General features: G+C 40.5%; 1 protein-coding gene and 1 long non-coding RNA gene across 3 annotated transcripts in view; one reads left to right on the forward strand and one right to left on the reverse strand.

Moving 5' to 3' along the window:
* LOC117877744 overlaps nucleotides 1-27,177 on the reverse strand; it is a 44,269-nt gene extending 17,092 nt beyond the window's left edge. For both annotated transcript variants that reach the window (XR_004645808.1, XR_004645807.1), the window contains exons 1-2: nucleotides 27,009-27,177; nucleotides 3,577-3,755 (exon numbers count right to left, since the gene is read on the reverse strand). This is a non-coding gene — a long non-coding RNA (uncharacterized LOC117877744). The remainder of the gene's footprint in view (nucleotides 1-3,576; nucleotides 3,756-27,008) is intronic.
* CLNK (cytokine dependent hematopoietic cell linker) overlaps nucleotides 21,437-27,228 on the forward strand; it is a 100,359-nt gene continuing 94,567 nt past the window's right edge. The window contains exon 1 of the mRNA XM_034771180.1: nucleotides 21,437-21,543. The gene's annotated coding sequence lies outside the window, so the exon portion shown is untranslated. The remainder of the gene's footprint in view (nucleotides 21,544-27,228) is intronic.

Here is a 27,228-nt window from a genome sequence, read left to right on the forward strand (position 1 = left end):
TTTCTTAAGACCAGCTTTTAAAAAAAGAAAATAGCCAACACTGGCACAGTATTTCCACCCATATAATGTTATGTTTGCATCCAAATTTGTGGTTGCTTTACAAGTCCCATCCATAAACTATTACATCTTTCACTGAAAATGATGTGGCAAGGATCAACATGTTCTAGGCCAGGGGTCGGCAACCTTTCAAAAGTGGTGTGCCGAGTCTTCATTTATTCACTCTAATTTAAGGTTCACATGCCAGTAATACATTTTAACATTTTTAGAAGGTCTCTTTCTATAAGTCTATAATATATAACTAAACTATTGTTGTATGTAAAGTAAATAAGGTTTTTAAAATGTTTAAGAAGCTTCATTTAAAATTAAATTAAAATGCAGAGTCCCTTGGACTGGTGGCCAGGACCCGGGCAGTGTGAGTGCCACTAACAATCAGCTTACGTGCCGCCTTTGGCACGCGTGCCATAGGTTGCCTACCCCTGTTCTAGGGGCTTTGGGAACCCAGTCTTCCAAGATTAGAGGCAGCGATTAAACAACAAATGGAGTTTATGATAAACCAAAGTAACTATCATGATGATAAAAATTTATAGTTTAAGATATTTGGTGAAAAGGACATTCAAAGGAGAGGAATGAATGGAAAAGGATTATTGTCACTTAAACACTACCTCACTGTGATATAAAAAAGCATAAAAAAGGTTTTGCTTCCAGGGAATGAATGCCCAACTGGAAAACAAGCTATCTTGTAAAATTTTAAGAGCTTTTAATTACATAGGACAAGAGGAGATATTTTTTCCCCCTCTGGATTTACAGCTTCCAGATGTTTTGTGCCCATAGCGGTACAGCCATCAACACTAGCCAACAGTCTGATTTGCCACCAAAACAACACTCTGTTTCAACATGAGAACTGGACTGAATATGGAAAAGTTTGCTCTGGAAAGGTTTCCAGGAGATTTTGTTTTAAAGGGGAATTTGATTATAAAAAGATGTCAGGCTGACATTGTGACAAGTCTAAATCCTTGCCTGGTGGCAGCACTGTCTAGCAGTCAGAGTGGAAGTCAGGACTCTCAGGCTCTATTCCCACACTTTCCCATTGAGTCACTGTGTGACTTTGAGCAAATGATTTGGTTTCTTTGTACCTCCGTTTACCCATTTGTATGACTCATGAGTTAGACTTTCCAGCCACAACCCCATCTGTACCTTACTTGTCCTATAGCAAAAAAACAGAAAACTCAAACTTACAGTGAACAAAAAAATAAGGTATCTTTAATAATCAATATGTTACTCACCCACTCTCTCTGGATTATACAATATGCATAACTGACCTTTTTAAAGTATTTACTTTCCCTTAAAATAAGTTATTTGTTATTGTCAGATTTCTTTAAAGATACAGGAATTTTTAAAGTCCTTTTTACCCCAATATCTTTTCGTTCTTGGTTCAACCTGCATATATCAAGATTATCCTATGCCACACCAAAACAAAAGGCAGTTATTGAAGATGAGTTAAAGCAACACTATAAAGCTCAAAGAGAAAAAAACAGGCTGGGAGTTGCAGTCAACCATGCCTCCCAGGAAATGGTTAATACACTCATTTCACTTTCCTACAGCTTGTCTGTGGATCATAATTTTAGGGAACAGTATAATTAAATAGAGAACACAGGAAGCGTCTGTCACCAGCTTTGAAACACTGTAGTGTATCATACCAGAGAGTCATCGGAGTAAAATCTTCACCCTGAGCTTTATATTTCAACAAAATAAAGGTGAATTGGTTCTGTTATCATACATTTCAGTTACCATTAGTAATTATTGTTAACATGTGGTATTTTCATTTATTTTGATCATTCCCTATGTCATATCCCCTATCCCATATAAGACATAAATATCTGGTCTATAGACAGTGGGTTAAATTTCAGAAGTATCTAAGTGATTTAGGAGTAGAGCTATGCAAATAATAGATTTTTCAGTTTGCTGGCAATTCAAAAAAATTGGGGTTTAACCAACAACAATATTTTTAAAAAATTTGGCAAATCAAAAAGTCAAAAGCGATTAGTTTGGGTTGAATGAAACATTTTGATCAACCCAAAATAAAATGCTTCATTTAGATTTTGAGCATGTTTTAATTATTTATTTTTAAAATTAAATTAAAGGAAATTTCAAAATGAGAAGTCATTTCAAATTAAAAAAATGAAACTTTTTATTCAAAAAATGCTGAAATTAAACATTTCAAATTTTTGGAATTTAAGTTTTTATCCAACTGAAACAATTCACCAAAATCAACATATATCCATGAAATGTTTCAGTGTCACCAAATCTGCATTTTTCATCAACAAAATTTTCAGTAAAAAATTTTTGCCCACCTCTAATTATGCTCATAATTATAATTGAAAGTCAATGGAACTTAGGCTTCTGTGTGCCAAAGTCACTTTTGAAAAATAGGAGTTAGGCCTTTTGAAAAATTTACCCATTTTCTCTAAGTGTGTTCTCTTAATCATAACATTAATGAAGAGATTTATATAGAAAAAAATCTGACTGACCAGGGGAGATACTGTTCTAACTTTCGGCAGTGAGCATCCAGTGTCACCACCTGATGTAAATGGTGTTACCCTGGATATATGCAGATTTAATTGAGGTAAGATTGTGGACGCTTGTCTCTAGAACATACTTCCCTCATCCTGCAAACTGCCTGCATTTTTACTACATCGTAAACAAATAGAAAGGGAAAAAAAGTAATGGTAGAGGTGGTTAGCAACCAGAATTTCCATTCTGTGTGAAATCAAAATCAAAACATTCTTGCAAAACTGCATGTTCCGATGGAAAACTGTTCTGTGGGAATTTTTTTGACCAGCTCTAAGTAACAATGTGATTTCATATAAAAAAAAAATGAAACCCTCTTTGCATTTCAAATCTCTCCTAAGGACCCACTGCTGCTCTTCCCTGTTTTCATCTAGTTCCCCTCCTATTGTCATCTTGAAGTCCATAGAAAAGGAGCCCTGTTCCAACAGGCCTAAAGGAAGCTGTAGCATTGGAGAGAGGCTGCAGGGGTTAGGACTGGGGAATGGGGATCAGGAAGTATCTTCCTGAGGGCCTTCTGAGAGCTGTGGGATACAAGAATCCCCCAATTGACCTTAGCTGGCTCATTGGGGATCCCTTTCCCACCTATGAACTTTTAAACTGTTTGGGGCCTGAGTCACCAGAAGTTTTTTATTTGTCAATAAAACTAATTTAGTTTGTCAGGGAGAAGCCCGAAGAGCCCAGCAAGGCTCTGGGTACACTTCCAAATGAGCCTAACTAGGCTTTTGAGCCATATGCCTCCAAGGCTCACAGAGGGGACTATGAGCTTTACAGGGGAAGTCAATGAACCATGTTTGGTGGTGCACAGGGGCCTTGATGAGCATCCTAAGGCTTTTGGGGAAGTCCTGATAAACCAGCTACAACTTGCAATATGGGAGCCTCGGTGTTCTTTTAGGTTTAACCTTAATTTGGAATTTCCTGTTCTAATATTTGATTTTTATTTTAACTATCATTCTCCTAGAGATAACACTTTAGAGAGGAAGCAGCATGGTCCATGGATAGGGTACTGACCTGGGAATCAGGAGACCTATGTTCTATTTCCAGCTCAACTCCTGGGTAATTTGGGCAAGTCACTTCACCTCTGTTTCTGCTCCCACCATTTCTTTGTCTTTTCTCTTTAGATTTTAAGACCTTTGGAGCAGAAAGTGACTCTTCATATGCATTTGTACAAAGGGATCCCAATCTTGCTGCTGTAATAAATATAATACAATATAATTAGTTCTTCAAAAATGACATGGATTCAAAACATTGATAAGCTACTGCAATCTTAACCTCACCTTAAAGGTTTTTTGGTGTAGTAATAACTTAAATAAATTATACGATGCTATAGGGGCATCAACCAGAGTTGGCAACATATGGGACTTGAAAGAAGTTTAGGAAATTTTAGAAGCAGCAAAGTACTTTAGTAGCAGTTAGCTTTTCAACATCTTGGATCAGAGAATCTGCAGTGGTTTGAGCATTGGCCTGCTAAATCCAGGGTTGTGAGTTCAACCCTTGAGGGGGCCACTTAGGGATCTGGGGCAAAATCAGTACTTGGTCCTGCTAGTGGAGGCAGGGGGCTGGACTCGATGACCTTTCAAGGTCCCTTCCAGTTCTAGGAGATAGGATATCTCCATTAATTTATTATAATTTATAAAGTTGGTAAAAATGTTGACAGAAAGGCTGGAAAGGCTGTCATTGAGTTCATCTCATAACACTAGTTCCAAATTATCCTCAACACTAACTCTATACTGAATATGCCTTTTAATAGTCTGAAGTCATATCCCCTTTGGTTGTGATCTTATCAGCTCTCACAATAAAATGCAGATGCAAACCTTGAAAGGGTGTCACTTCAAAGATCATTCCTACTGAGTTCACAGCAAGTCTATTATTAATTATTATTATTATTATATATTTGTATTGCTGTAGCACCTAGGGGGCATAATAATAGACAGGGCTGGCTCTAGGATTTTTGCCGCCCCAAGCAAAAACAATTTTGGTGCTCCCCCCCTTTTTTCTTACCCCACCCCTGGCCCCGCCTCAACTCCGCCCCTTCCCCAAATCCCCAGCCCTGCCTCCTCCCCCCAGGCTCTCAAGCCTAGGAGGGAGGGAGGGGGAGGGAGGGAGAAGCAGTGCATGCGCTGCGGCCACTCGGGGTCTCCCCCTCCCTCCCAGGCTCTCAAACCTGGGGGGGGGGAGATCCCGAGCGGCCGTGGCGCGCGAAACAGCTGTTTCGCGGGCCGTGGCCGCTCGGGATCTCCCCCTCCCTCCAGTTTGAGAGCCTGGAAGGGAGGGCGAGCAGTGGCGCGCGAGCGGCAGCAGCGGAGGTGAGTTAGGGCGGCCGGGGCACATTTTTAGGGGCGGCATGGCCGGCGCCAGAATGCTGCCCCTAAAAATGTGCAGCCCCAAGCACCAGCTTGTTTTGCTGGTGCCTAGAGCCGGCCCTGATAATAGACTATGACCACATAGAGCTAAATGCTGTACAAACACAGAACAGACAGATGGTCCCTGCGCCAAGAGGCTTAAAAAACTGGCTTTAGATAGTGCCGGGTGTGCACAAGAGGTCACACCATTTGTGCCATTCATAGAATTGCAATGGGGTAATCCGTAGAGTGAAATTTGAGGGAAAATGGCTGGTGAAGAGAAGGTGCATGGGAAGTTAGAATAGCCAATAAAAGTTGTCTCAACAAACAGAAGCCTTGCAGAAAGACTGGTCCTACCCCATGGTCCTTAGCTGCTGAATTTAGCATCTGCTCTGCAGGGGATAATATAGGAAACTTGGTATTTGAAAATAAATCACAAAAGAAAATTGATTTTTACCAGAAAAAAAACAAACACTGACAATAGAAAATCAATGCTCAACTACTAGAAAACATTTGGAGCCCATCATGAGGTTGAAAATGGGGCTGGGGGAGCTGAAATTTACTGGATGTTGACAAAAATAAAGGGGCGGGGGCTTTTTTTGCTAATTTATTTTCCTGTTTTTCTATCAGCCTTAAAAATAATATTACCTTTGTTCAAAATTTTATGAGGGAAAAAAGTGACACTTGTTTCCCCAGACAACCCATAACTGTATGTGTATACAAAAACCCTGCTGGCAAACCAAATCATGAGGGAAACTTGGCTATTATTGTATAATTTTGTTTTAATTTCAGAGGAAAGGAAACGGACTTAAAGCTGCCCAAAGGCCACACAGACATCAAGCATAGTACAAACACTACTAGATTTACTTCTTCCAAGATTTTAGGAACAAACTAGCAAAGAGGAGACAGAAGTTTGGCAAAGTTAAGTCCCTGGCAAGTTGCGGCACAAAATATGCTTTATTGTATCTAGCCAAACAGTACGTTTTCAGGAACAATGAAATAATTATCCTCAGTTTCCCAGAAGAAAATGAAGATTTTAGTAGCTTTGCAGGCCATACATTTAAAAATTGTTCTAAAGGAACCTTCTAAAAATGCTTCCAAATAATTGAGGCACATGCCCATCTCTCATCAAGACTCTACATTTCTAGGACCTCGATTAAGCTCTGTGTTCCTACCCAGCAAAGCATTTCAGTACCTGCTCGACCTTAAGTACACATGTAAAGCTTATTCACTTAAGTATATCCTTACTGCCTGGCTCAGTTGGGGCCTATCAGATTAGACAAATTATTAACTGGCTTGTACAATGTCAACAGTTTCATTTCCCAAACAATAGACCCTTATGCCACTGCACAGAGACCCATCAACGTCAGAAGAGTCTGCTCAAGCAGAGCTGATTTCAGGATTGGGATCTTAGATCGTAAACCCTTCAGAACAGGGACTGTGAATGTGGACAGCCCTTAGCACATTGTGGGCCCTACACAAATGCAGATAATAAAAATATTAAACTTTTATACTATATCTTATTTCCTGATTTCTCCTCCCACCCCCTGAAATTTCTCTCTGTCTCTCATTTTTGCAGGGAACAGTTAATTTCCATCACTGTTATTCACTTCATAGGCACTTAAGTAACATTTCAGTACCAATAGATTCTCTGTACCACAGTATTTAAAACTTCTGCTATTTCACTTTTACAATTCCATGCACTTCCTTTCCTTATTTTTCTCTTCTATTAGATATTCTCCTCAATTCAGCTTCCCACCGAGAAACGATTCCAGGCAGAATTACAAACAGAATTTTTAGCCCCAGGAACACTGAGCTCACTTCCATGGTTGGCTCAACAATGCCTCATTATTTTTCTAAAATTCCTTAGGTACTGTTGTTTAGAAAACACTGTGAAGTAGGTTGCATTTAAAAATACAGAGCCAGCTGTAAATGCAAATTATCCAATTCCTCCAGCTCCTACCACCAGGCTCCAACCATTCCTGGAGTAGAAGGTTTATTTATCTACATATTGAAATCATTTTAAAAACAGGTTTCGTGGGTTTTTTTGTTTGTTTATTTGATGACTGTGACCTGGCCACACCCACAGGTAACAGGCAAAACAAAAAACTAGAGGAGGGGAGAAAAAAAAATCTATATACTATGTCTTGCCCCCTGAAGGCACACTCCTCTCTGCACAGTGTTTTTCCTCTCTAGCCCAGTGCACAGAGCAATTGGGACCAACATCTTCCTTGGCCTGTTCCCAGACATGGAACATTTTAGAAGCTGTGGGGGATTATTTTTAAAGAAAAACATTAATGTGAAATATTAATAAATAAAGGATTGTGGGTTCAAACACATGCTTCTTGTCATATAAACAAGCTGTTACATGATCACAGTTCAAAACAATAATGTTTCATCATCTGTAATATAGGCCTAAGGAACTTCTGAGACACTGGGAGATAGATATACTCTACCTACCTATAGGTCTGTCAATTTATTACTTTATTTTAGTGCCTAACAACATGGTACCTCAATGCTACACAAAATTAAGAAGAATAAAATCCCATAATGCAAAGTAGTTTCTCTCCATTCTTCCAAGGAAGAGTGGTAGAAAGTGTGACTGTGCAGTAATATTGTGGTATAGTATATAGCAGCCATCCACATGGGGTCTGATCAAAAGCCATATAAGCCAATGAGAGTCTTTCCGTGACTTCAATGGGCTTTGGGTCAGGTCCTAAATCAGAATTTCAGAAAAATGTCTTGTGATGTTTGAAACCATTTGTGTATGTTCTTTTAGAAGTTCTAACCACCCAAGAAAGGAACAAAGTTACAATGCCTAAGTTACAATACCCAGAAGCTCTAATAATTGTTTGAAATATATATTAAAGAAATGGGTATCATCCACATTAGGCCGGTGCACATTGTGGTGAAATGAGCTTTTTACTTGTATTTGGCCTATGATCACCCTCCCTCCAGTAACATTGTTCATTGTATCAAATCAGAGATTCTCCTTCTGCAGGCTCCTTCTTGAAAGACAGCCGCTCACAGAGTCATCTTCCTTTCAAACACCCCAGTCCTTCCATTGTTTAGCTCTCAAACAACTTCATTCTATGGGCCACCAGGAATGATTCCATGGACTTTACTCTGAAAAGCAGTGTTTGAAATAATGGGTTGCATTACACTTACTTCTTATGCTGTTGCAACCCAATGGATAGCATGTGTTTCAGGTCCCCACCTTGGTGCCTGATACACAGAGGTTATGAGTTTGTTATAGTACCTGCAAGGGAGCTTTAGTTCAAGCTTGAGCAGTTCATGCTTTTAACAGTGGAATCCCCTAGTTCAGTCTCTGGTGTGTCAGCCAAGCTGGCAGCCATCACACCCTAATTAGCACCATGTGTTATATCCTACCCTCCATGGTAAAACACACTAGAGAAAAACAAATGTTTCCATGAAAGGAGAGGTCTCTGGGGACAACGGAGGGGTCACCTGGTGCAGCTTCCATGCTCTGAAGACCGATCCATGGAGGAAGAAAGTTCTATCCTCATAGTGTGCTGCCCCTACACAGTGTTGTCTCATCTTCCTTTCTCCTCTGGCAACATCTCTCTCTTAGGAAGAGGTGTTCTCACATCATTACCCTTCATGTAAATCCAAATGCAGGTTCCCCATGAGAAAGTACAGCAGAGGGAGGTTGCAAGAATTGAAAGTGGACACAACTCCCCCTTAAGAGACACCTTGTAATGGGGCCTACCTGCAGTGTGCTGCTGACTTCAAAATGTCTCACCAGAGCTGTGTGTGCATTGAGAATCAAGGGCTATGAGAATAATACAACAGGTGCCTCAAGGTAGAATTTGGCCCAGCTAGTGAAAAGTCCCTTGATTTCATAAGCTCTAAGTTTGCTCACAACATTTTAAAGAGAAAAATCACCCTACTTTAAAAAAAAACAAAAAACTAAACAACCAAATATTAAAGTTCAAACCACTACTGTGTCCCACACACAAGATGCTGACCTAAATTACCATGTTGGGTTTTACTGCTGAAGAGTTTGGCGTCAGCTGTTTTGTTGAGCGCTTTTGTTAAGACAGCCATTTACAGCTCTTCATACTAGTAAATCTTCAAAAATTTGAACTCACCTCTAGCTGACTAAGAATGTAGACTCAGACTATTATCACCTGTTAGTTTTAATTTTGATCTTTGTAGTTGTCTGTGTAAAACTGAAATCACCATGTGCACAGCTAATACAGGGTTATAATATGCTGAATCAGCAGTAGGAGAAGTGACAGGAGGTATTATTTAAAAATATTGCGGACTTTACAGAGGACCCAGAAAGTCTATAGGAGTTAGGGATGCTTAGCACCTCATGGGATGGTGTCCATCAGGCAAAATTCCCACAGATATCAATGGGAGACTTGCCTGAGTGAGGACGGAAGGAATTTGCCCAGTGGCTAATGTGATTTTTTTTAACAGAAGTAAATTAGTAAATATGCTAAGGAATCCAAACTAAATTATTATCTGAGCCTTTTGAATGTTTTTATTTCTAATGGAACAAAATGTAACAAGGTTTTTGCACATGCCATTGCTGGGCTTTTGTGCTTTATTTATTATTATTATTATTATTATTTATTTCTATTGTATTCTAAAAGCTAACAATCTAAATATAAAACAAGAAATGACCTGTGGCTACAGACAGACAGATGGAGGAGCACAAGGAAATAATATTGGTCAGATTCCATGCTTATTCCAACCTCAGCAGGGTGCAGGTTAGGGTGTCACAGGGAGCAGAAACTGGCACCATGTGATTACTCTGCAGTATGGGATTTAATTAGCTGAAAAAGGAAAAAACGAAAGAAGGTTAGCTGCTGAGATGTCTCCTTATAGTTTTCATGGGAGGCAATGTTAACTTTGTTCAGTTCTTTAAAAGTTTCCAAAACATCTTTTATCTGAATTATTGCTGTGGACCAACTTCTAGGCTCATTGAAATCTATGGGAGTTTTGGATCCTGTAAGAAATGCTATTTCTGAATACCACATTTTGACTAGCTTGTTTCCTACAGCCTACATCAATAATTACCTGACAATAATAAACAGCTCTGTACAAATCAAGATTTAATGTATTTTGGATGTGACTTTGAATTAGGGAGCTGAGATTTGCTTGTACTCACATATAGGTGCTTATATACTGAAATAGGGGGCCTGCATCTCACAAAACAAGACAGCTCCAGGATCCAGACAGATATCACTGGAAGCCAGGGCCATCTTTAGCATCTCGTAATCCCACTCACCCTTCCACCAGTCACACTATCCAGATACCCCTTTAAGGAGATGGATTCAACAGCATGGAAGATTCAACAGCCTGTAGGAGAAAGGTGAGTATGCTAATGCTGAATAAGTTAGCATTATCTTACTCCCATGAAGTTCCATGCAGCAAGTGGGAGGTGATGCTGGCACACCCCTAACGTGATTCCTTCTCACATATGAATCCTTAAACCCCACAGAAGGGTATCAGTGAGATTGGTAGAAAAGGAGAATGATGCCATAGAAGTAGATCACTTTCTATGATCAAGATCTGATGAAGCCCTACACCCTCCGTTTGTGGAAACTGAAGTTACAATGTGAGGCCTCATAGCATTCACCACAACCAGATTACAGCTAAACTGTAAGACAGTAGACCCTTCTGAGATGTTAGCAGCTAAAATCTCAGCAGATTCCATCCTCTCATAGTTCCTAATGCTGACAAGTCGGTGCATGCACCAGCTCCACCGAGCAACTGAGTATAATCCATCCCCTCACAACTCATGTGTTCTTGGACTGTGCATGTGCCATCCCTCAGAAAAACTAAGTATGCTCTCTCCAGCTCAATGCTAAAAGGATGAATTTGGACTTTCTCTGTAATAGTTGTTCCTGGCCAGGGTGGGACCAGGCACCAGAAATCAGAGCAGGATACACTCAAAGATCCCTTTGCTGGCAGCTTGGAGAAGGAAGTAATCTGTTCAAATGCAGAGGGGACAAACCCTGTGCAGGAGATGGGACAAGAAGTTTGGTGAGTCTGGGACAGGATGGTGGGTTGAGAAAGAAACTGACTGGCAAGGCAAAGAGACTGGCACTTGAGGCGGGAGCAGGGAGAGGAAAGGCTGGAACTGTTTGGTTAAAGAGAGTGGGATCAGAAGCCAGGGGTGGGGGATTTGATCCAGGAAGGGAAACAGTGTTGGTGGTGGACTTGGAGCCACTTGACTGGTGGGGAACACAGACTGGAAGAAGAGATGGGGAGTTGAGGGGGAGAGAAGGGAGACAGATCTGACAAGAAGGAGAACTGGGACTGACTGGCAAAAGAGAGTGGGGAGGTTGTGGCAAGCAGCCAGGAAGGGTGTGCGGGGGGAAGGAAATTGATACTGGATGAGAAGACCTGGGAAGAAGACAAGGACTGGAAGCTAGTGGGTCATGGGGAAGGAAGAGACAAACCTGACAAGAATCCTAAAAGGGGAAACTGGAGCTGACTGGGCAAGGAGACTGAGGAAAAGAAGTTGGAGAGCGAACTGGGGTTGGCTGGGAAAGGAGACTGGGACTGGAATTGGAAGGTTGAAGAGTACAGAGTGGGATTGGATAGGCAAGGAGAATGGGCCAAGGAGCCATAGGTGGGGAAGAGAGACAGGTCAGGGACAGGACCAGGGGCAGATTGGGCAAACAGGACAGAAGGGGTCTATCTGGGGGGAGGGGCATGAATAAGCAGAAATGACCGTACCATTAGAGTACACCCCGCTCCAGAGTCTGGAATGGAAGCGGGGATGCGTCTAAGTTTCATGCTTCTTTCGGTGGCATGTACCAGTGTAGCCCCCCACCCCCTGAGCACATATATAAATAGCAATGGAGATAGTGAGACACTGCTTAGGCGAGTAGAGTAAAGACATGCCTGAAGGTTGTGGGTATGTACTCAAGCACATACTCTACATGACTCTCTATTTACCTAAACTGTGTCTCCCTGTCTACGCTGCTATTTTTAGCTGGAAAAGTCTCCGACAGCGGGGAAAGGCTTTGTCCTGTCCCTGATTCAAGGAAAGATCCCAGCAACAGGGAAAGGCTGGCAGAGCCGCCCCCTTGCTCATAGAGCCATTCCCCTGCTGTAGGGAAAGACTCTGGCAGCGGGAAAGTCTCAACCTTGCTGCAGGGGAAGGATCCAGCAGTGGGGAGCTGCTGAAGTCTTTCACCACTGTCTGGCCTCTGCCAGAGCCTTTTGCTGATGCTTATAACTGCACACCTCAGTGTGGACATGGTGTGCTTTTCACAGAAGTGTCTAGTATATAGACACACAATATACACCGCCAAAAGTGGTGTGCAATTCCTGAGTCTCACCATTCTTCTGCTGTCAGCAAATATCAGTCAAACCTACTGACAAAGAGTCTCATATTCCTCTTCAGTGCTAGTCCACATAGAGGACAATAGCCTACTACTGCTATCAGTTAGTCCATTCACTTAAATGGCAGAAGTCTGTATGGTGGAGCTGGCACACGATGGAATTTGTTTTTTCACTTTGCTTTTTTTTTAAAAAACTAGAAAATTACACACAAAAACTACATTAAAAGGAACATAATTAAGGTTGTGGAATTAAGCACTCAAAATTTGGGAAACTTAATTCAGGCATTTCCTATCTGTAATGAGGTAATACTGCTCCCTCCCTACATGGGGGTGTTCTAAAGATCAAAGAATTAATTGTGAAGCACTCAGTGACTAGAAAGATGAGCCCCTTAATAAAATCCATGAGGAAAATTAGTTCTGTCTTCGGGTGAGTAAATAAGGCCTGGGCCACAAGTTGAGCAATGAGGAGAAAATATATTGAATAGCTGTTCATTAAGTGAGCACCATCCATCCCGTGCATTGAATGAAGCAGGGGTTTTGTGGAAAAATAATGTGATAATTGAAGATCAGATCATAATGCATATGCACAAAGAGGCCAAATGAATGTTACACAGGCAACCTTAATTCTGGCATGTCCTAATTTTTGAGGGTATTTGTGTGTGTGTGTGTGATATATCTTTATATATTGTTTTCGATAAATTATGACCGAGGAACAAGATTGTAGCTGGCTGACCATTCAAAAGGCAGTTTCATTAACCAAAAAGTTTTTTCAGATGTGTTTCAGGAAGTATGTCCAACCTCAGATATGAAGCTTAAATTAGAAACAGTGCACTTAAGCATAAAATATTGGTGTCCCTATGGTCACAGGTATGTAACATTTTACATTATATTTTATATTATGTATTTACAGTACAATATGTTGTTGTTTTTTTTAAAAAACTGGGCTATTTTATTTTTGTCTGAATTGCTTTTGATTAATCCTGTGAAACTGGTCAAGACCGATGTAACCACTTTGGATTGTGCTCTCGTTTCTGGATAAATTGCCACAAGTCCAGTGTGCAAATACTGTCAATTTATATGGTTTATTTAGCAATTAAAGCTCTTAAGATTAAAACTTCTGAAAAGAAATCACAGTTATTCGTACTACATAGTGTTATATGTGTTTAATAAGATGGCCAGCGTAGCTACACAAACCTATGATGTTTAAGGTGACTTAAAGGATGTTAAGAAATAAAATGTACTTTGAACTTTTAAAACTTCTTTCTGAGGACTGAAAGTCAAGACATTTGAAAATATCTAATCAGGCTAAAATGTGTGCCCTTGTCTCAAAAACACATAAAAAACCCCAAGAAGAATTTAAAAGTGGACTAGCACATAGAAGCAGGTATTAAACCATTTAGACTGGTTGGAGCCCCAGAGTGGGAAACTATTTGTATGCACATGCCAATAACCATTTGATCTTTGGGAATTGGTGTGCAGGGGGACTTTATGGGAAGGAACTGCAAAGGCTGGAAAGGGAATATACATATATTGCAAAGCAGGGAGGATGAGAGCTTGAAAGGTAGAGAGGACCTGAAGGTAGAAAGCAGTTGGAATTGCTGATATAATTTTTGTCTTTTCTTCTGGTTGTTGCCCCATTATCTCAGTCTTACTGGTAAAGTGTTTCAACCAGCCCACCCTCATATATGCCCTAGTCTTCATTAGGCACTGGATAAATTGTCTCACCAAATCAGATGGATTGGAAGAGACAGAAATATAGATCTAGTTTTCATCAGCATAGTAAAGGCACTGCAGCCAATATTCTGCACTGATCCTCTTAGCACTGAACAGGAGTGTGACAGAATATAACCCTGCAACACGGCACCTGCTTCTGAGAGAAAATCTGGGGCTAATGAGCAATTAATTGCTTGATGCTTCTCTCCAGGATCGCGCTGCATGTACTTGAAATGATCATTAAACTTTTACAGTTTCTATTTTCCCCAGTATCTAAGGTGTTGTCCCACTGCCTTCTTATTAAAATAAGCCAAGTGTGGTTTTGATTTTCACCAATCCTAGTCTGGGCAAAGATGGCACTTTTAGTCATTAACAGTGAGTTAGAGTCTACGGCAGCGGTTCTTAAACTGTGGGTCGCGAGTTTCTTTTAATGGGGTCTCCTGGGCTGGTGTTAGACTCCCTGCTGCCAGGGGCGGAAGCTGAAGACTGTGCCCCGCTGCCAGGGACTGAAGCCAACACATGAGCAACTTGGCCCCCCGTGGAATGGGGCCACGGGCAATTGCCCTGCTTACAACCCCCTAATGCCAGCCCTGATTCTAGACTCTAGAATCCAGAGTAATACAGGACACGGGGGTTGTGTAGTAATTTGTGTTGTCAGAAGTAGGTCACAGTGCAATGAAGTTTGAGAACCCCTGATCTATGGGACTAGTCCAAACTTCCTTCATGTGAATGGGAGTTTCCATTGAGTTCAATGGGCTTGCCTAAGTCCGAACTGTCAGCACACAAACACATATTCCCCTGTGCACAGTGTCTATGCCATTTAATAACATGAATTAGGTAGGGATGATCATATAACATACAAGGGGTTAACCCATAAATGACTTGTACTGTAATATATCAAACCTAATAATCAGAAAGGCATGTTTCGCTCATGCAAGGTATATTCTGTTTTGTATTATTCTTGGTTCGCAAACATATGGGTCACATTTTCAAACATTTTCCAGACCTAGCTGAATTAAAATAAAATATCATTATTATTATTATTGCTGTTCACCCAGCTCTAAGATTTCCTTTCTTAATCAGTATTAGAAACTTTCATCTGATTCAAGTCAGATTTCCTGGCAGCAAACTGTGCCGATCGCAAGTGCAGCCTCTCTAAGAATCCCATTGTTGAGTTAATTGGTTTGATATCAGTGGTATCTTGGTAAGCTTCCAGTTAAAATTATGGCTTTTGTGTTTGAGTAGATTTTTGTATCTCACATAGTTTTGAGCACTTTTGAGGAGTATGCCAGCTCTAATGCCATTAGGTAATTTTAAAATATGCATGTACTATGTGTGCAATACTTTGTGTGTTCATAATAACTATGAAATACATTCCTTAATTTATGTAATCATAAATAAATTAAGGATAGTGCATACTGTTCTCACATACCAGAAATTAAGCATCAAAGACTCACACTGTGACCTTTGGAAAAAAATATCTGAAAATGTATCATCTAACGGAGAATACCTCTCTAGATTGTAAGGGTGGTTCTGATCTCACTTCCACTGGTGTCAATTAGAATTCGAATTGACACCAGTATACCAGACATCAGGATTTGACCCTAGATAACCTATTTTTTAAAAAAATCCATCATGCTATTGGATAGAATATGCACGAAAACACTGTTTGCCCTTATGCTGCCTGTGCTAGCTCTGTAGAAGCACTTCATGCATATAATTGCCAGAGCTGTGTTGACCTCATAACAGATGCTGAGGAACAAACAAAAATCTAAACTGAGACAAAATAAATAAATTCCAAAGTTCATTAGGATTGATGTTTGTCAACGTAGGGAAATAAATGCTACTTTTTGGCTTCCAAGGGGGTATTACAAATAATAGGAGTGAAAAAAATATAAATAATCAAACTATCCGTGGAAATACACTTCATAAAAAGTCAACCTTCTAAATGTAACACTGTAATGCTAAAGACCATCTATTATCCACTCAATGAACAGATCATGTATATAGATGACTCCCTTTGGCGTTAACTGGAATAGTTGGTAAAACGTATGTCCGCCATACAAAACCTGAATAGTAACAGCACAGGGGATGGCGGATGGAGTAGTTTTCACAGAGTATAACAGACTGGCGATCTGAGCAGTAGTACATAGGGCCTGTAGTGCATGAAAAAATGCAATTCACGAATACACTGGACATGGCCCTGCCTTTTCCTCATCCCACTCACCCTTTTGTACTACCACAAAGCAGACCAACATGGAGCTAATATGTACTACAGACAGGAGATGTCTCAACCTGCTCCTACGTCCATATTTTACTACATAGTTTACTGTATTTCGGCCCTTTCACAGCTCTGGAAAGGGAGGCCAGGATTTCACTCCATGTGCCAAATAAGGTTAAGTTTATTCTATAGTTCAGTTTATCTCCACCCCATAGTGGACTGTGTTATAAAAATGGTCTTATCATATTTAACTTTCTGTTGAATTTATCTAGTACTCACATACTAAAATAATTAAGTTGTTAGAAATTTGGATTTGTGATTTTGACATTTCATTCAGTGTTGCTGTATGACGTGTGAGTAATTTCCCTGTATTGTCATGACTAGTAACTGAATTGAGCATTATAAAGAAAGATAAGAGGTGTGGAAATGAAAGGTAAATAAAAAATACATTTGAACATGGGAGCTTTAGCTCTTTATCCCAAAATTAAAGAGAATAATTAAAAGCTGCAAGGACTCAATCTTAAATGACATCCTCTCAAAATAGAAAAAACTAGTATGCGATCCAGTTGTGGAGCCTTAAAATCCCCCTGTCTGGCAGTGAGTAATATTGATTCCCTGTTGAAATGATATTCCCCTCTTCAGAATAGCTTGAATTTTATGGCAGTACTGATCAGCTTAATAAAATCCAAGTAAGACTTACGCGGGTCCCATTGCTGCAGGGACATTTTCCTCTTAAAATTTACTTTGGAGATATTAAGAGCTGAATCCTACAAGGTGCTGAGCAATTCCTGTGAAGAAATGAGTGCTCTCAATTCTTGTTACTTTAAATGGGAGCTTAGCACGTTGCAAGATCAAGCCATATAGTTAATATACATTGCTTCGAGATGCAGACTGCTTAGAGGAATTTTAATACTGTACTAGCAAGGCTCCACAGATTTACACAACTGTTGAATGTACAGTAGAACCTCAGAATTATGAACTCCTCTGGAATGGAGGTTGTTTGTAACTCCGAAATGTTTGTAACACTGAACAAAACATTATGGTTGTTCTTCCAAAAGTTTACAACTGGACATTGACTTAATACAGCTTTGAAACTTTACTATGCAGAAGAAAAATGGTGCTTTTAACCATCTTAATTTATCTGAAACAAGCACAGAAACAGTTTCCTTACCTTGTCAAATTTTTTTAAACTTTCCCTTTGTTTTTTTTTTTTAGTAGTTTACATTTAACACAGTACTGTACAGTATTTGCTTTTTTTTGTCTTTGCTAATTGATTGTGTACTTCCAGTTCCAAATGAGGTGTGTGGTTGACTGGTCAGTTCGTAACTCTGGTGTTCGTAACTCTGAGGTTCTACTGTATCAGCTACTTATTTTAAGAACTTGTCTTCACTACCATGCTACATCAGAGCCACTGCATTGACGCAGAGGCACTGACATAGCGCGGCTGATGAGGATGTGCTACGTTAACAAGACAACACTCTCCCTTTGACGTAATTACTTCACCTCAAAAAGAGGTGAAAGCTATGTCAACAGGAGAGTGATGCAGACACTGCTTTAAGTGGATGTAACTTATGTCAGTGACGGGAGTGATTTTTTCACACCCCGAGCAACGTAAGTTACATCAACTTAAGCGATAGTGTAGACAAGCCTTAAGATACTTGACTACCTATTGTGCTATATTCATTTCACTTACTGGAGACTTCTATATGCAATGTATATCTGTGTGTAGTCACATCACATTCATCAGTGTGTATTTATTCCCCATGCTGGAGAACATGCATGTTACATATTGGTGTAGGGGGGAAATCAGTAGCCAGACCAACATCCTAAAAAGATTCTTTATACAAAATAAAGAGAGTCTTGGCAATTGTTACTTGTTTGGCATTCTGTGCACATTCTCATATCAACACAGGAAACTGTTCCTTTGAATGGAAAGTTCCCTTTGGCTTTAGACGGGAGATAAACATCCGTGCTCATACCTTTAGATTTGTCAGCAGTTTCTGACACAGCTGAACATGTGGGGTTACTGATTCAGCTGAGCCTTAGCAGGAGTGGAGAGACTGACACTTAGGTGATGCTAATACTTCCTTTCAGAAAGATTCACAGAAGAATGAATGCTTTTCTGCCTCATGAGCACTCTTTTTGGAGCCCTTCAAGGATTCCCCATCCTTGTCAACATTTATACGAGACTTCTGGTTCTACTAGTCTTGTATACTATAAATACTCAAGGGATGCCGCAGGTTACGTCATCTTCACACTGAACACTTACTCAGTGCCCCAGTGAAATCAGCAACTGGCTGAAACTACATTGAGGCAAGTTGGAGCTAATGTTGGAGAGTAGGAGATATGCTTTGAAGAACTGACCTATACCACATCACTTTCATTCAAAGGCATCTACTCTCTGATCACAGTCTTGGGACCACTCTGGGCTCTTCATTGCTTTTGGATAGTCAAATGGTTCTAGTAGCCAAAAATACAACCATCTTTGGCGGGGCAGGAGGCTTCACCCCTTCCACTCCAATGCAGATATGGCCACCTGTGCATCATCTCAAGAATCAATGACTGGAATGCTCTATACCTATTTGAGAATGCTATTATGGAGATCCAGATGGTACAAGATGCAGGACCTGTCATTTAGCTAACACAGGGCAATGAGAAGTCATCACCCAGTGTTCCTCTCTTCACTGCCCCCCTAGCCCAATGCAAGATCCAATTTAAGGCCCTAATCTTAATCTTCAAACCATTTGGGCCCAGCTATGCAAACTTTACACAAGCCAATGAGGAAAAGCCAAACAAGGTGAATAATAGTGACACAGCTCAGTTCTGAATTCACTGGGCTTGACTATCTCAGAAACCATCCCTCTGTCCACGAACTTGACCTAGCACAACAGTTCCCTTCCACAGAAGCACGAGAGTTCATCGTGCCTCGGGTGTGTCACAAGTACAAGGGACTTCTTAGCAACTACCTAACAGTTATGGAACCCTCTTCTGCAAAATGTTAGAACACTCTCACATCTGACCACTTTTGGAACAAATTGTGAGACTCATCTCTTCATGTTAGCATTCCCACAACTTCCCAGGAATGGTAAGAAGGAGGGGCAGGAGGAGGATGGAGAAAAGGAAGAAAAAAATCAGTATCTATTTACTTGGGCAAGGAAGAAAATACAGTCTTCATACTTAGGGCCCCTAACTAAAGCCCATTGAAGTCAATGGCAAAATTCCCACTGACTTCAATGACTTTTGGTTCAGGCCTCAATTTTTTTTTATTTTTTTTTTTGTAATTACAATTCTGTCCAGATACCACAGTGATGGGCATGATTTTCTATGTCACACACATTGCACTATGTATAATATGACTTCCAACTAGTTACATGAAATAACTACAATAAAGCACCTGTTTGAGAGCCATAAATAGGGCTGGCTGACAATTATGGTTTTGATTAAATTAATTTTTAGCAAAGTATTTGCTAGCCATGGACAATTTTGATTTTTCATAAAAAAAATGAATACCTCAATACCAAAAACTTCATTTTTGGGGGCCAAAACCATTAATATTTCAATTTAGAAATGCACTCATGGTGACATATGCCCTCATTCTCCTCTATTCTAATCTATATAGATTTTACAGTGTTCATCAGCGTAATATCGGAGTGTCTTCCCGTAGTGCATTAACCAGCGTGACTACACAATCTGTCACATATTGTTTGTTCTCTTGTCCTCACCCACAAGAAGCATGTGCAGTGAAGAGTGTTCTTTTGGTAGAGTTTTGTTTTGTTTTTTTATATCTATACCTGTTCCTGTTGTTTATATTGGAGAAGGCAATGCAGTGGCATTACCCAACTGGACTGCATATCTTCTATGACAGGGGTGGGCAAACTATGGCCCGGGCCCACATCTGGCCTTTCAGATGTTTTAATCTAGCCCTCGAGCTCCCGCTGGGGTGCAGGGTCCAGGGCTTGCCCCACTCCACGTGTGCCATGGCTTCCAGAAGCAGCGGCATGTCCCCGCTCCAGCTCCTACGTGTAGGGGCAGCCAGGGGGCTCCGCATGTTGCCCCCACCCCAAGTGCTGCCCCCGCAGCTCCATTGGCCGGGAACTGTGGCCAATGGGAGCTACAGGAACAGTGCCTGTGGACGGGGCAACATGCAGAGCAGCCTGGCCGTACCTCCACGTAGGAGCCAAAGGGGGGACATGCCGCTGCTTCCGGGAGCTGTTTGAGGTAAGTGCCGCCTGGAGACTGCACCTCTGGCCCCCTCCCGAGCCCCAACCCCCAGCCCTGATCCCCCTTCCACCCTCTGAACCCCTCATCCCCAACCCCACCCCAGAGCCCACATCCCCATCTGGAGCCCCCACCCCACCCACCCTAACCCGCTGCTCCAGCCCAGAGCCTCCTCCTGCACCCTGAACTCCTCATTTCTGGCCCCACCCCAGAGTCTGCACCCCCAGCTGGAGCCCTCACCCCTTCCTACACCCCAACCCCCAATTTTGTGAGCATTCATGAATGCCCACCATACAATTTCCATACCCACATGTGGCCCTTGGGCCAAAAAGTTTGCTCACCCCTGTTCTATGAGGTACTGTAGCCAGGGACTCTCATGATGAACTGCCTTCTCTCCCCAAAAAGCCCAAATTTTCTATGGAAAAAATTTTTTTTCAAGCAGCTCTGGATAAAAACAATATCTGTTTTTCCCCTATATTGGTTTTAAAACATCTGTGAAGATAAGGCAAAATATTTCCTAGTTAAGCACATGCAGACAAATTCTCCTCTCACACACTGCTAGAGAAATCTATTGAGATCCCATGTCACTTGAGAGCAGAATTAATTCATTTTTCCCCCAGTGTAGTCATTTCTTTTGAGAACAAAGTGATTAAAATATTTAGACATATCTTAAAACAATTCTATAAAGCCTTTGATCAGGCAGAGAAGGTAGGAGAAAGTTTAAGTTCAGCGGATAATCATTTTTTTTTCTTAAACTGAAAAAGATATCTGGCAAAAGAAGTTCATCCCTTTCATGCTAAGACTTATAGCTGCTCTTTGAACAGCAGACACTGGCGTAGAATCGTTAAATGCAACACAAAGGAGGTAAGAGCTCTGTGCTTACTTTTCTCTCTATTCAAGGGAGACTCAGAGAAGGGAAATAATGGGTATTCACTGGTCAAAGCTCATACTGCTGATTGGTGGCTGGGCCTGTGGCAACACTTTACAGGAAATCAGACAACATTCTCCAAAGGAGATTTCTCAGTATTGCTTATACTGAAGAAATAACACTGAAACCCATTCAGCTCTGTAAAGCATCTAGCAATGGTGCACAGAATTTGCTTCATAGGAAACAGCATCTCAGCGCTTTGCTGCGTCAGATCACACACATCTTAAGGTAAACCTAAATGAATAACACTTGCTTCTGCCTAAACTCACTTGCTTTTGAACAAGCTTCTACTCCAAACATGCATTTTAAACATGGGAATGATTTATGGTACCTGGCCTGTTCCTTCCCTGACAAACTTCTCATGCCATTTGAGGCAAAAAAGATTGTACGGTGTGTAAATGCTAGCTGTGCTTAGTCTGCCATAGTCAAAAACCGCCAGGCTTCAGCATTTTAAAATCATTCTCAGTCCCTTCTTCAACTGGACAATCAATGTAACCACTTCCAATCAATTGAAATATTAGACCGTTTTTGTTAAGTTCTCTGCGTATGTCGTTTTTCATTGCTAATTTATATTTCTTTGCAAAGCGATGTGTTAAAAGAGGACTGTATTGTAAAGTTAAATTGAGCTACCCCACATAAGGATTTTATTAAATCAACAAACGGCTTTACTTAAAAATGTTGGTGGGAGGCTCCTATCAGTTATATAGTAATATATTCATATTGTTAATACGTTGCTTCTGGTTGCATTGCTAGCAAGTGGAAGAATTAAATGAACATGTTACTAAAATAAATTAAGCATTGTGCTAATTATGCCAGAAACAAATTAGAAACAGATCGGGTTCATTTCAGTCAGAGAAACAAGTTCTACAGCTTGTCTCTCCTGCATGTGACTATTTTCTGTTGTTGTGAGAAGAAATTTCTACACCATGTGGCAATTGATAGTGGAAAAAACATATATATTCTATCTAAAAGTAATCCTTCTCCTACTACATACTACCATCTGTGACTTGATACGGTAGAACTTTCCTATATGAGATATAAAAGGGCAATAGTGGCTGGGTCAAATACTATGCTGACTTATATTCAATGCACCTTGATCGGACTCAAGGCCTGTGAAAGATTTTCTGTGTCAGGCATATAGTACTGCTTAATACAACTTCCAACTCTTTTCATTAAAAAAATATATATGCCAGGCAATGGAGCTGAATGGGTCCATATAAAATTTTACCCACTGCCTCTACGCTGTTGTCAACTCTAATTAATAGTCAGGCTGCTTTTAGGCATGTTATTTTAGTTGTTACTGTGGGCTCTGATGTTAAAAACAGGGTTGAAGATAGTTATTTGAAGGCAACTGAGGGACAGATTATTTAGTCTGTCCGTGGCCAGACTTCTCATTGAGGTCACTGGGAGTGGGTATGAATAAGGATTCCTTGAGGATTTGGCACTGCTGTGTACTGGAGTTGCAAGAGAGTGGTTTATCTGGCAAAGAGTAAGGATATTTGAGATTATCCCTCCAATCAAATTTCAAGGGCATTAAAACAAAGATTAAAAATTAACATGCATATCGGTGGGAAATGTGCTCACCAAGCTGTACAATGCAACACCTGTGCCTGCGCTTTAATAGAGCAGTTCAATCCATGGAGACTGCAGGTCCAAGTGTAATGCTCCATCTTGATCCAGGCAGCCAGACAACTGAGGGAAAATTCATTATGCTTCAGGTTTGAAATTTTCTTGAGCTGCCACTCCACATTATAGAGGAGAGCCACTACTAGCTGCTCCATTTTATGTAATGTAGTTATTAGTTCAGGCTGGTCAAAGGAAAGGGAGAATAATTGAACATTTTTGCAACTTTTCCCCCATTGTTTTTTTAATTTGAAATGTCAAAGTATCTAGCTTTGAAAAAAATTTGATTAGTTCTGCTTTGAGTTCCTGGCAAGTTGCTAATTGCAACTCGGCTGGTATATTTGGACAGTGCTTTAGAGGCTGGCTATAGGTGTTTCCCCACCAATACATAAAAGTGAGCTGTGGCCCAATTCCTGACCATTCCCTAGTGACACTTCAGTTCACTTTTTCAAAATTGTTTACACAGTTTAATTTAAAGATCCATACGTCACTCAAGGAGAATAAGATTTTGCTGATTATTAAGATGTGCAGGGTCGCTTCAGGGCAGGGTCTCTCTCTCTCACTATGTGTTTATACAGCACCTAGCACAATGGGACTTCTCTTGGTTGAGGCTCCTAACGCTACTGCAATAGTAATAATAAGAGCAATTATTATTGCAGTGTTTTTTATTAAAGAAGGTTTTTCTCTGTCTTATTGGAGGCTTATCCTGCTTTTCAGCTCCAGTTGAATGTGGTGCTCTACTGTTGTGACTCCTGTTCATTCCCATAGGATCAACATCTTAGGAAATGAAATTTCAGCTAGGTGACTCATCCCTAAAACAATAAGGGAGAAGAAACCAACTAGAAATTAGATTCCAGGCTCGAATCACAACAGTGCAATAAAACCATCTTTGGATTTATCTAGTACTCAGAAAACAAGAAGGTGTGCAAGGACAAGGACAAAAGTTGTAATAATTTTTTTTTCTTTTGAAAAATTTCCTGACAAAGCATTTTTCCAACACTGGATCTTTCCATTTTCATTAACATAAGCAAGCTGAATAGCTATCTACACTGTTGTCTTCCTTGTAATCTGTCCTCTTCGTTCTCTTTCTCTCTAGCAAGCAAAGGTGGGCAGGGCTACTTGGTGCAGCGGGTTATTCCACTAGATTGAGAACCAAAATTGTAAATTTAGATCAAGTCACTAGTAAAAATCATCCAATGGTCTCTTCCTAGTTCCTAACAGATGTGTCTCCACATTACAAAATCACTAGCTAAAGGACAACAAGTCAAATTATTTCTTCTATGTAGTTTCAAAAGACATCACCATAGTTTCTAAGCATCTGCTATGATGCAGCAAAAGGTAGGAGTCTGAACTCAGTGGGACTGGAATGCCATAAGTGTGGTTTATTAGAGCACTGGGGAATTTTGCATCATGCCAGTTCTCCACTATAGGCCAATTCTTGCTTGGCTTATTCTCATGAGTAATTCTTTTAACTTCAGCGGCACCATTTCTACGAATAAGTTGAGTATGCAGCCAAATCCTATCTCAGCTCAGTTCCACTTAATTATCTGTTCAGCTCTCACTCTCATTCTCATTGGAGTTCTACTGGGTTTCCATATCTTTCTCCCTTTCTCATCTATCATATCCCATACTACCAAACACCAAGCATTCAAATTCAGGACCCTCCCTCCCCAAAAATCATGAGATTTGGGGGTCCTTTGATTTCTCCTCTGCCTTTTGAGCTTTTACAGTTCACATTTTCAAGTAATTTTTCTGCAACCATGAGGTCTAGAAACAGAAAAGAAAGGAAATGAATTCATGTAATTACATGGCTCCAGAAGCTGCAGCTTTAAGAACACCTAATACCATGAGACATGTGATAAGTCAGAGTTTGCAAAACTATATGTCTATATGACAGGTTTCAGAGTAGCAGCCGTGTTAATCTGTATCCGCAAAATGAACAGGAGTACTTGTGGCACCTTAGAGACTAACAAATTTATTAGAGCATAAGCTTTCGTGGGCTACTGCCCACTTCTTCGGATGCATATAGAGTGGAACATATATTGAGGATATATATATATACACACATACAGAGAGCATGAACAGGTGGGAGTTGTCTTACCAACTCTGAGAGGCCAATTAAGTAAGAGGAAAAAAAACTTCTGAAGTGATAATCAAGCTAGCCCAGTACAGACAGCTCTAAGATATAACCGCATATGCATCAGAGATCTACAACCTATCCTGAAAGATGATCCTTTACTCTCACAGATCTTGGGAGACAGACCTGTCCTCGCTTACAGACAACCCCCCAACCTAAAGCAAATACTCACCAGCAACCACACATCATTGAACAAAAACACTGACCCAGGAACCTATCCTTGTAACAAAGCCCGATGCCAACTCTAGCCTAATATCTATTCAAGTGACATCATCATAGGACCTAATCACATCAGCCATACCATCAGGGGCTCGTTCACCTGCACATCTATCAATGGGATATATGTCATCATGTGCCAGCAATGCCCCTCTGCCATGTACATTGGCCAAACCGGACAGTTTCTAAGCAAAAGAATTAATGGACACAAATCTGACATCAGGAATCATAATACTCAAAAACCAGTGGGAGAACACTTTAACTTGTCTGGCCATTCAATGACAGACCTGCGGGTGGCTATTTTACAACAGAAAAACTTCAAAAACAGACTCCAATGAGAGACTGCTGAGCTGGAATTGATATGCAAACTAGATACAATCAACTCAGGATTGAATAAGGACTGGGAATGGCTGAGCCATTACAAACATTGAATCTATCTCCCCTTGTAAGTATTCTCACACTTCTTATCAAACTGTCTGTACTGGGCTAGCTTGATTATCACTTCAAAAGTTTTTTTTCTCTTACTTAATTGGCCTCTCAGAGTTGGTAAGACAACTCCCACCTGTTCATGCTCTCTGTATGTGTGTATATATATATCTCCTCAATATATGTTCCACTCTATATGCATCCGAAGAAGTGGGCAGTAGCCCACGAAAGCTTATGCTCTAATAAATTTGTTAGTCTCTAAGGTGCCACAAGTACTCCTGTTCTTTATATGTGTATATGTTGCCTATACAGTATGAGTTCCTCCATCCTTTCTGTTATCCCTTTAATATTCTCAGCATCAGATGAATAGTGAAAACAAATCTTTCACAGAAGAACTATAGGCCTACATTTTTAAAAGTGACTAATGATTTTGGGCCCCTCGTATGTGACTTGATGGGGCCTGATTTTCAGAAAATGCTGAGCAGCTGCCCTCTCAAAATCAGGCCCCTTTAAGGTGTTTCAAATTGAGACACCAAAAAACAATTTTTTTTTGAAAATGTAGATCTTGCTGAATTATTATTAGAGAGAAACTGACACCTCATGAGGAAATTTTGAAAAACATTTCATTTATACATAAATATGTTGGTATATTATATATTTCCTGGGTTAATTCTTCTTCATTCTGTCTTCATTATAAGAGATGTATATGAAACCATGATCTTTCATAATTAAAGGTTCATCTGCTCCTGATGCACCTCCAATGAATCACAAGCCACAGCCAACTAGTTGTGCTGTCACAAACAGATGGCTGTGACTTCAGGTGAGGAATAATAATAATGCTTTAAATCAATCAAGAACTGTACAAACATTAACTAAATTAATCTGCACACAGCAAGAGTGGGTGGATTTTACAGAATCAAAACTCTTGTTTCCATACGAATATCAATGGGCTATAATTAAAATTAGGAAAAGAAAAGTATATGAACAATTTTCTCTTTGAATAGAAAGCTTAGTAATTTTTTATGGGGCGGTACCAGAATGTCTTCAATGCAGATTTAAAATGAAAAGGTCAAGAAATTGTACAATAAAGGCAGACAACTCAGAGATAGCCCATAAATATGTACACGACTGACAGATTCCTCCTCCTACTCATTCATGACTCTGCCCATTGGCCCCATAGCATAAACAATGCAGTATCACGCATATGCAATATGTCTCTAACTGTATGAAGAAGTGAGGCATGTTTCTTGTGGAAACTTAAAGGGGTTATGTAGCCAAAGGATAGCAATACCCAATATCCATTCAGGTACTTCTGTGGCCTTATTGTTGTCACAACCTGGGATGCAGACTGTCAGGTCTAGTGGTTGGTGCAGGAGCCAGGAAGTCAGTAGGAAAGCAGGGCTGGAGCAGACTGGGCATGACAGGAGGAAGGCCGAGAACAAGGCAGGCACTGGAAATATTCCACCTGTGGGCATGTACATTGAGAAGTCAGAGATCAGTTATTGCTGTTG

The sequence above is a fragment of the Trachemys scripta genome, chromosome 5 (genome assembly GCF_013100865.1).
Source record: "Trachemys scripta elegans isolate TJP31775 chromosome 5, CAS_Tse_1.0, whole genome shotgun sequence".
Classification (NCBI taxonomy): Eukaryota; Metazoa; Chordata; order Testudines; family Emydidae; genus Trachemys; species Trachemys scripta.